The following is a 10522-nucleotide window of genomic DNA, read 5'->3' on the forward strand; positions in this document are numbered from 1 at the left end:
TATGGAAGCAAAAAGCTGAACAGGGGAAGAGAGTACACTGAATTTGCTCCATTGTGTTCAGCTGTTTTATCTGAGGAATTAAAGTGTGTGGTCAGCACAGAGAGAGATACAGGCTGTGATTCATCACAGGAGCCTAACTTAGACACTCTGAATTATTCTCTGGAGGGCTCTGTTGCTCTGCTCGCAATGAGGTGCCTGGCTGCCTGTCTCAAGGCATTGGCTTCTGAACCAAGGTAGTTAGATAAGTGTCAGGGAAACGGTGTTCTTGTCCTTGCTGCCTGCTCCTTCCAGCTGCAGAGAGACCAGAGGCAGCTCAGTGGCCCTGCAGCTACTGCATCTCTCCGCCCAGTGCAAAAGCAGGAGCTGGGATTGTTCATTTCTGCAGGGCTTGTGTGCCCTGGGGTGGCTGACATGTGGGCATAGTGTTGCTTGCTGCCAGCATCTCAGGTGGCGCTGGGCGCCTTGGGACCATTCCCAGGCTCTTGAGTGAAGCCCTTGCCTCAGCAGGGTCAGCCACACAGCTGCCCTCCTTCTCTGCCATGGAGGAGTGGGACTGGATCTGCTGGCCCAGGCATCATGTCAAGCCCTTGATCCTTTCCTTTCTTGAGGGTGTCTGCTGAGATGCCTTGGCTGCCTTCCTGCCTTCCCTGCAGAAAGCAGGGGGGTGGAGGAGCAATATAATTTCTTCCATGTTTAGAACCAAGCACAGGAATGCTTCTGTTTTCTGGCCACGGTTATATCTCACTGAGGGAAGAGCTTTCTAACAGTATTGCTCTGACCTGGATGTGAACTCTTCTCATTTGGCCACAAATGAGCATCTTGGGTTGTATAGCTGGGGGCTGCAGAAGAGCCCTATTTGTGGCCTGAATTGCGCTTTAGGAAAATCACACCACAGGAGAAAGAAATAGTTTGGATTTTAATAAAGTCTACTTTATTTTGTTGCCTTTTTTTTTTTTTTTTTTTTTTTTTAATTGCACAGCAAGCACTTGTCTCAGTCTTACAAGTAAGTAAATTCCATGCAGGGCTGCAGCGAATTGATTTGAAATCTGTGGATGAAAAGCAGTGAATTACTGCCAAGCATTGTTATATTGTGGAAGTTGAAAGCACATCATGTGTGAGTATCCTCATTATTCCCAAGAAGAGGTCACTCTGCAGATCAGGATTGGTGCAAGAAAGGAAATCAGTGTAGAAAGAACAGGAAAGTGAAAAGTTCATTGGTTGAGGCAAGCGTTAGAGTACTTCATTCTCTGCTTGGATGTTGGAAGAGAAACCTTTTTCTTTCAGCTCTTGAGAAAAAAGATGTACAAAGCAAAACGGTAAGAATTTACTTCCACAGGCTAACACTATCCTGCTGCTTTCATTAGATTGGGAGATGTTCACTTTAATGACCCTGCCTCTGAACCGGTCCCTCTGTCACGTAGGAGTAGCTCCTGATGGTCTATATCCAAATGTTTCTTTTGGTGGCTCCTAAGGGAACTTCAAAAGAAATTGCAAACTTCCTCACAACCTCTTGAGCACCATTTGGGGAATAGAAGAAAATGGTTTGCATTTTTATATGTTATGTTATACATTTCTCCAGCTGACTCATTTTAGTTTGTCGAGGAAACTTGCACAGGCTTTGCAGATGGTTTTTTTCAAGGGTTCTTCCTAACAGCAGAAGTTGAAAAGTTTAGTGCTTGTGAGAGGGGCTTCCTCTACCATGCTGTGAAGGGCCTGGATATCAGTCCCAATATGCTGCAGGCATCCAGCAGGAAACTGCTCTTTGTCTGCTCCCAACTAGCTGTCTGTTGGTAGTGCTCTGGGGCTCCAAGGGTTAATTTCCCAAAATTCTTCACTGGAACTTGCTAATAGCTTCCATATGTACCCATGTGTGTGCTCAGGAGGGGCCCCACAGCCATCAGCTCTTGTAATAATACTTGATTACCTCTGACATAAGGCTCTGTATGTCATTAGGGATCAGGATTCACCAAAAGGCGCAAGTTTGTGCAAAAACACTTTAAAAATGTATTAACATTTGGTCAGGCTCAGTGATAGGGAAATGAACTCTTCTTAGGTAGTCAAGCTTCAAAATAAAGCCTGTGTACACACAGCTGGATCTCAGTTTTGACCCTTACTCTGATGTCCCTCTGAAAAATGTGTATTTGTGTCATTAATCTTTAAGTGTGCTAAACCCCTTAATTTACAATACACCTTGGTTAGGGGAATGTGGTGGCTTTGTCTAATTCAGTTCGTTTTGCCCCAGTTCCTTAGATGTTTGGCATCTGTGCAGTTAAAACTGCATGCACTGGAGCTTTCTGTCTGCCCTGTGTCATTTCCTGGTGCAAAGGCCGAGCTACTGAGGGCAGCCTTCAAAGAGAAAGCAGGTGTCAGAGGGAGAGGGTGATCTGGCAGAGTTGCTCTGAAACTCCCAATGCCTCCTTGCAGAGCCACCTGGGTCTTGGCAGGCTCCTGCTGCCTTCTGATCTCAGCTGGGGCTGGCGGAGCTGAGGTTTTGATTCAGGCAAAGCGAAGTATTTCCTAACGCTTCCCATTCACGGGCTGGCTTGATAGTAGGACTCTTCAGCCACAAAAGAGATGGCTAAGGTCTGCAGCAGAGATTTGTAAAGCCTAAATGCCATGGAGTAGGTGACCATGTGTTTTCTTAAAGTCCGGGGAGGCATCTGATGAAATACTCAAGTTCAAGACTCACGAGGAGACATTTCTTCATGTGAGGTATAATAGCTTAAGCTGTGGGAATCTCTGCCACAGGCCACCAGTGAAGCTAAGCTTTATGTGGGTACAAAAAGGGGTTAATGGTGATTGATCGAGCACCTATGGAGGAGGAAAAGCAGAGTTGGAAGATAGGGGAGAGCCAGGATCCAGGTGGAGCTTTGAGTTCTGTGCCTTGTAGGGCAGACCTCTGCTATGGCAGGAGTGCAGGAGCAAGCTTGCCTGGGCTCAGCCTGAGGCTCAGCATAACGGGGCAGCCCAGGCCAGCTGAGCTGGTGGCTCAGTGAGGGACAGCTGTGCTGAGGTCCCAGAACCTGTGCTGGGCCTCTTGAGACAGAGGGGTCTGCACCTGGCAGACCTGCACACCCACCTCTGCAGTGCAATTGCAGCCCCAAAGTGAGCAGCCCTCGGGTGCTTCTTCCCAGCTTTCACAAGCAAAAAAATTGGGACACCCATCTGATGCCTGGAGGCAAGTGTCAGCACAGGCTGAGGATAAAAACGTCACCATCATTCAGAATGAAGGAGCCTGAATTGTCAGCTGAGGTCACTGGGGGAGGCCAGCATCAGCCCGAGGTAATGGCTGGTTAGGGCAGAGCTGGGGGCCCTCAGCCTCACTGCATGTCAGAAAGGAGCTGCAGAGCTTTGAGAAGCAAAGCACTGGCAGGCTCCTAGGTTCATCCATCCCAGAGCAAATGACATATATACACTTCTAAATATTTTTGCCTCCTGGACTACCTGCTTTCCCAAGACACCACCCTTGCCATCAGAGCTTTCAGTCTTTGAGATGGTCCCAGATGCCACTGAAATCAATGACCAGATTATTGTTCCTCTCTGAAGATTTTGGATTAGGCCTCCCTGTATTGTCAGGCTGATGTGAGCAAAATGTGGGTTTTCCACATTAAACGTAATCAAAACAAACCGTGCTCCCACTGGCTTGTGCAACAAATCATGCTGGGGGAATTGCTGGCATTAGGCATGATTAGCCCAAGTGCAGATGCCTTCCAGCTTGTAAACAATAGCCTAAAGGATTGGAGAGGATCACAAACAAAGCACTTACAGAGAAGACAGCATTTTCACAAGGGACTTGAGAGCTTATGTCCATTGGGGGTTTGTCTTTTAAAAATAAACTAGAAGTAAACAAATTGACAGAGACGGCTCTGAAGATTCTAAGAGAATGAAAGTGAGGAGACTGGATATAATACTCCAAAAATTAAGTAGGGGAAAACTAGACAGGGCTAATGGGTCCTCTTACATTCCTCCGCAAGATGTCCCACAGCCTTAGGAATGGGCAGATATTGGAAACCTCATCTGTCATTGTGAATTAAGCCAGGTGGGATGTGTAAGGGATGCAGGAGAAAACCCTTCTTCAGTTCACAGGAGAAAAAAATCCCTAAAAAGTGGTGAGAAGAACAAAAGTATCAGGCAACTTGTGCTTGTTTTATGGTCATTCAGTCTGAGAGGGACGTTCCCTCCTTGAACTGCAAACTAGTGACAAATTGCTGTGAATTTCAGCCTGAAAACTGTCCAAGTCATGGAAAGCATATTTGTATTGTACTTTTAATGTATTTTTTTAAAATCTCATTTTTATATAGGGTTTTTAAGGATGGACTGAACTATTTTCAGTTGTCTCATTTCTCCTGGCCCTGGCAGAGTGAAATAGCAAGTGCCCAGTTTCACACTCAAGAGCTCCTGCAAGGGGGCAACAAGTTTCATGACACTGATGGTCGCTCATTTTAATGACAAGGTGAATGGGAGTTGCGGCCAGAGCTCACCAGCATCTCTGTAACTGAGATGATGTTGCAAGGTGTAACGTGAGTGTCACGGTCTTTGTTCCCCTAGGAACTTCTAGAACAAGCCAGATCAGCTGAATTGGATCTGTTATGATCAGACTCATTATGTCCAGCTGTAGACCAGCTGTCCATTGCTACAGCAAGGAATGCTAAATCCAGAAAGACGTGAGCACCCTTCATGCTTTCCCTGTTTCTGCGTCTGCTGGAAACACGGAGTTCGTCCATTTGTTTAAAAGGTTCAGGTAGCAGCTATTCTGATCACAGAGTATGAGGTATTTTCCAGGTCCTTGCTGCTAGACTTTCAGTTCATCTTGAGTTCTTTTTGGAATCCAGCCTTGAATAATACAGGTGCAAATCCAGGCATTCTTGGTAGTATCCAGCCTCCATGTTCTAAGTGCTTCAGTACTACAGTTGTACATTCTGCAGTACTGAGTTAGGAAGGACTGATGGTTCCTTTTATCCTTGGTCTTCTGTAAAGAGCTCTCCAAGGCATTGGGATAGTACAACGGGGCGGTGGAGAACATGAACTGCAGATCTTTTCCTGCTCTTCCAGACTGTGCAGGGAACCAACCAGATACAATGGCAACTCTAATGTACATGCTGAGATACCTAAAATAATACCATGCAAACAAATCAGTCATATGTTATCCAGATGGGACTGTTCAAACCCAATAATAGCAGTAAAGTGCTCCCAAACTCTGCAGAGAGAGATTATAGAAGGATCAGGTATAATTATAGTGCCTTATTATTACCATTCTCATCATTCTTTCTAACAAAGCTTTTCAATAGGATAAAAAAAACTTCTTGCAGGAGATCCTAATGTGTTTGCTGGCATTTTTTCATTCTTCCTTCCTAGGCTATTCAAGTCAGCCCCTGTAAATGGAGTTACTAAATATCATAATGATCTTGGACTATACGATCTTTCAGATGAAACTTTCTTTAACGTCTCTTTATGGCCTTGACTTCTCCTGAAACACCTCATTGTTGCTACCTCTAATGAGAGCACCAGCAAAAATACCCCTGTGCTGTTCTGATCCTTGCCTTGATACAAGCCCTTCCAAGCAGGGTTAAGTAATACCCTTGAAATTGAAATATTAGTGTCTGCAAGTGGCTTGTCTGTGTACTGCTCCATATATTCCACCTGGAATATGAGTGGAATCACTCAGCAAAGATTCCCTGCTTTGGAGAAAGTCACAGAGCTGGAGGTATGTATCTGCAAGGTGTTCTCCCCTGCCCAAGTCCCGTCTCCTCTGAACACCATCAGTGCTTGTGAGAAAAGCCCAGGGTTATCAGAATCGGACCACAGGCAAAATGGGTGCAAGAAACACACATCCTTGTCTGCAGGTTGGTCCTGTGGGCTGGCACCACTCAAGAGAAGGAAAAAAACCTCCGGCATTTATTCAGCAGTATCCCGTCCCAGATCACTGCAGATCCCTGCCATAAGAGGAGCCTGACAGTGCAAGGCAGCCAGCTCACCTTGGAGGCACAGCCACACAGCAGCTCTGAATCCCAGTGTGGACTTCCCTGGGAGGGGATTTTTCACAGGAGAGAAGTCCCCGGCAGCACTTCCACTGCTGCAGCTCCCCTAGCTTAGGGAGCAACTTGCTATGAGGAAAAGCTGTCAGTGAGCATGTAGAAGGTAAAAACTCTACCAACACATCTTGTTCTCAATCTGCAGCTCACCCTCTATTGCCATCTTCGTGGCCCTGATTTAGTGAACCCCTTGTACCTCTCTCAGCTTGGGGACGTGCCTGTGCCTGTACATGTGTCAAGTGTTGCAGTGCAGGGCAGCATCTCTCCCAGGTTCCATGGCTCCATGCCCTGCTCACCTGCAAGTCCCAGGCAAACCAGGAGAAGCAATGTGGTTTGAACAGATGCAGCAGGTTTGGAGGGGGACGCATTAGCTTTGTTTCCTGGGCTGGGGGGGAAGGGGTGGTTTGCTGAAATGGGTCTTTCTCTTCTCATCTCCCCTGAGCACCTTGGCAGAGTCTTGCTCTCAACGCAGTGAAAGTAGGGCAAAGTCTAACCACATTTCAAGCTGTCTGTGTTTTTGGATTCTGGGTAACTGTGATCTTTATCTGTTCCTAGAAAAGATTTAAACAACTTGTAAACCACAGCTGGGCAGAGATATTAAAGGAAGCAGTACTGGAGTGGGGAAGGATCTCCCCAGAGTGTACAAAGTGAGGAGAGAGTGGTCTGCAGGAGCAACCATGGGCCCAGCTGTGGTAGAGGGTCTCAGCATGGCTACTTGGGCTGTAGGGGGACACAGTGGGGCTGCCTTAGGGAAACCTCAGTAGCTAGGTATAAAATGTGGGTACGGGTATATACATCTATATATGTATAAAGAGCAATTTATATTAAATGGAGATACAATTAGTCACAGAAGAAGCTGTCTGAACCCTGCTATGGTATCTAGTCTCAACTCCATGCACTTGCTCCTGTTGAGGTTTGTGTCTCCATGCAGACAGGATATGCTTCCTCTTATACTCCAGGGTTTTTTGCATTTCTCATCCCTGTGGGACCCACATCTGTCATCAGGCAGTTCTCCAGGCAGAGAAGACATCCTTCCATTGGAGGGGTGGGAGTGGGTTCAGGCTCAGTGCCTAACCTCCAGGCCCACAGGGAGGTTCACAAAACCCCTCTGAGGTCTCCCCGTGGCCTACGGCAGCCTTGGATGCTCCCAGTGTGCTCAGCAGTGTTCTGTAAGGGTTTGAAAAACAAAACCCAATGATGTTTCTCTCGCATTAGGTCAAAACTACAGATCCTTGTCCTGTAGTTCTGTCAGCCAAGAATGTAGACAGCAGGTGGGAAATTCAGGGGTGGGGAGGAAAACAGAATGAAACACATTTCTGTATTGGCAAAAATCCTAGCAGAGATGTGGTTCTTCCAGCACATGTTTTTGCCAGGATCCTTTATTTAGTTTTCATAGCCAGAATAGGGCCTGGTGGCCGAATAGTGTTTTTCCACCATAGGAGGGTGTGCTATTACAGCTGTGTCAGCCTGCATATTCTCCACAGTCCACAATCAAAGCAAAGAAGTTGAGGAATTAATAGAAAGAAAAGAAACAATATATTCACTTGCCAATGAGATACTTAGCTACTTAATCCTTTCCGAGCTTTCCTCCTGGGAGCTGGCAGAAGCCTGGAGTGCATGAAGAAAGTTGTGCCAAGCTAAAGCGGGGTGTGACTGCACTCAAGTGTCTGCTGCGGGGGTCCATGCTGGCTCCCAGGGTCACTGCAGCTGTGCTGCCTGTTCTACTTCCCAATGTCCTGAGCTGAAAAGCTCCTGCAGGCTGAAGAAAGGGTCCCCCCCCCCGCAAAAAAAAAAGAAAAAAAAAAAAGAAAAAAAAAAAAGAAGGAGAAGACATTAAAAGGAAAAATAAATAAAAAACTAAACCCAGAAAAAAGGGAGAGAAAGAGCAGGCAAGGAAATTAGGTGGTTTGGGTGAAACAGAGTGCAGGGACTTCTTGAACAAGCTTACGGGGAAGGAGCTTAGATTCGGGGTCAGCTGTGGGGCAGGCTTGGGTACCTGGGGGCAGTCAGAAACTTGCTAGGCTGTGGGGTTGGCACATCTGGCCACTTCTAAGCAGGGCTGAGGCCCAAGCAGACAAGACCAGAAAGGGCCATCTGGCGAGGCCATTGCTGGCAGGAGCCAGCCCTGCGGCTCCCTTGCAACTGCTGCCATCTTCTCCAATATGATCCTCCCTGTGTGTGCCCTGCACAGGACCCAGCACCTGCCAAATTTGTCTGCCTCCCCCCCTTCACCCCCAGCAGGGGGGATGCACAGCCCTTCACTCAGGACAGTTTCAGAGCATGATGTGCACGCCTCAAGGCATGCTGCTGGCAAGCAGGGACTCAGGGGCTCCTGTTTTAGGAGAGCTGGCAGCATGCCCTGCTCCTGCCCAGCATCCCACCCCCAGCATTCTGCAAAATGTGAGAAAAAAAATTGCTAATGTGAGAATGTTTGGGCTGGCCTGGTCGTGGCATTGAGGGGCTGGTGACACATCCTGTGACCGTGGGAGGGCTGTGTGCCTAGGACTCTGGTACTCATGCTCCCATGAGGACAGTCGAGGTGTGTGAGTCTGTGGCTGTTTGTGGGGGACACTCCTTTGAGCCTGCCCCTGCTGAGGCAACCACAGTAAGCTGAACACCATTACCAGCACCTTGACTACTGCAGCATCACTGGAGAGTGGCATGAAATAGGTACCTGGGCTTTGCTTGTGCTGGGAAGCACCCACGCGTGGTGCCAAGAGGCCTCTGCAAGCTGAGAATTGTCATTCATAATAAAACTGCTCCTGGCAGGAGTTTCCAGAGCACCCTCGGCATAGAAGGTATGGCCTGTGAGCGTGGAGACGGCTGGAGGCAATGCTGCCGGCAGCTCCCTGTGCTTTGCCCCCGGCCTGGGGGCTGCTGCCCCCCAACAGGGCTCAGCAGCAGTGACTCGGCTGCCGCTGCCAGAGAGGTCTGCGAGGGGGGTGTCCTGTCCGGTGGTGGAGCAAGAGGCATGTGCGGGATGACTGGGCCGGGCTGCTGCGGAGACAGTGACCTCTGGCGCAGAGGGGCGACGAGGGCAGGACACAGCGGGGACGGGTTACACCCGCGGCACACAGGCTCATTCTCCTTTTCCACGCCCCGTCTTCTGCTGCTCCTGCCTGACGGGCGAACTGCGATTGCAGGATCTGGAGCTTGCCGACTAAAAGTTGTTCCTCGAACTGTTGAGTACGGTTAATTAGCATTAATTTCACCTTAAGAGGGTCCTAGCTGTGCTCGTTTTCTCCAGCGTTGCGACTCCTCCGGTTCCTCGGTGCCCTGGGCCCGTGGTGGGTGGGTGGGTGAGCGGGCAGGTGCGGGAAGGAGGGAGGGAGGGAGGGAGGGGGCTGCCGGGGCGGCGGCGCCATCTTGTGGGGGAGGGCGCGGGGTGGCGGGAGCGGCCGCCGCCCCTCCCCGGCCTCCCCCCGGCCTCCCCCCCGGCCTCCCCGCCATGGCGGCACGGCCCCACCGGGGCTCAGGGTCCCGCGGGGGCGGGGGAGCTGCCCGGGGGAAGATTTAACCTCTGGTTCATGCGGACTTAGCATGGCCCGCTCCGCCCTGGCCTCGCGTCAGCCCCAGGCCCGGCCAGGTAGATGTTCTTCTGGAAGGTGTGACCCTGAGTAGGCAAAGCTCTCCCGCCAGGCGAATTCCCGCTGGCCACACCTTGCCACACAAGGAGCCCGTGAGGGAGAACGGGTGGGAGCTCCGCGAGGCTGAGGCACGGCCCTGGGAGTGCATCAGGCCTGTGGTGGTAACTTAGTCCCTGGGGATCTTTCCAGCAGGTGAGCAGGGAAGAAGCAGGAGTGGGTGATTTCTGAGGCAGACTTGTTTTGCTGGTGAAAGGGAATTAGAGAAATGTCCTCTCCCTTCCCCACGGTGGTGTCAGCACCTCTCATTTTCTGTTTTGCCATCAAGTCACTGATCATTCTGTTCCCTAGAGCAATTCAGTGGGTAGAAATGTAGTGAGGGCATTGGCAGCTTTTGCCTCAGCATCATCCAGCCCTGTTGAGAGGCGCTCGACACACAACAGTGGTAAAAATGCTGGCAGAGTGATGGCCCTGCTCACGCTGGCTCTGCTGTCACTCCTGCCGCCAGACAGAGGGAAACTGTACGCCCTGGAGTCTGGGGTTAGAGGAGTCAAAGAGATTGTGAATCCTCAGAGGCGCACGTGTTGCCACTGGCTGGCTTTCCAGGGATGGGAGTTTGAGCTGGTCTCTGACAAGGCAGCAAACCCAGAGCTGCATGCTGGGGAATGCTGTGAAACGCTCTGAGGAATCAGGCTGGTTGAGTTGCTGCAGCTCTTCTGTGCGCCAAGTGGAGTTTCTGTTTTGGATGGCTGTGGTGTTAAACGCTTCAGCAATAAAGAGGCTTTGTTGTGGTCTCTGCAGCTTTGCTTTTGCCTTAGCTAGCAGCCGCCTTTTTGTTTGAATTAATGCTTTCCCTGGAGTTGACTGTGGGGGTGGGTGGGTGTGGGGGTGTGTGTGTGTGTTGAC

The sequence above is a fragment of the Chamaea fasciata genome, unplaced genomic scaffold (assembly GCF_029207755.1).
Source record: "Chamaea fasciata isolate MVZ Bird 193981 ecotype frontalis unplaced genomic scaffold, bChaFas1.0.hap1 SCAF_5, whole genome shotgun sequence".
Classification (NCBI taxonomy): Eukaryota; Metazoa; Chordata; class Aves; order Passeriformes; family Sylviidae; genus Chamaea; species Chamaea fasciata.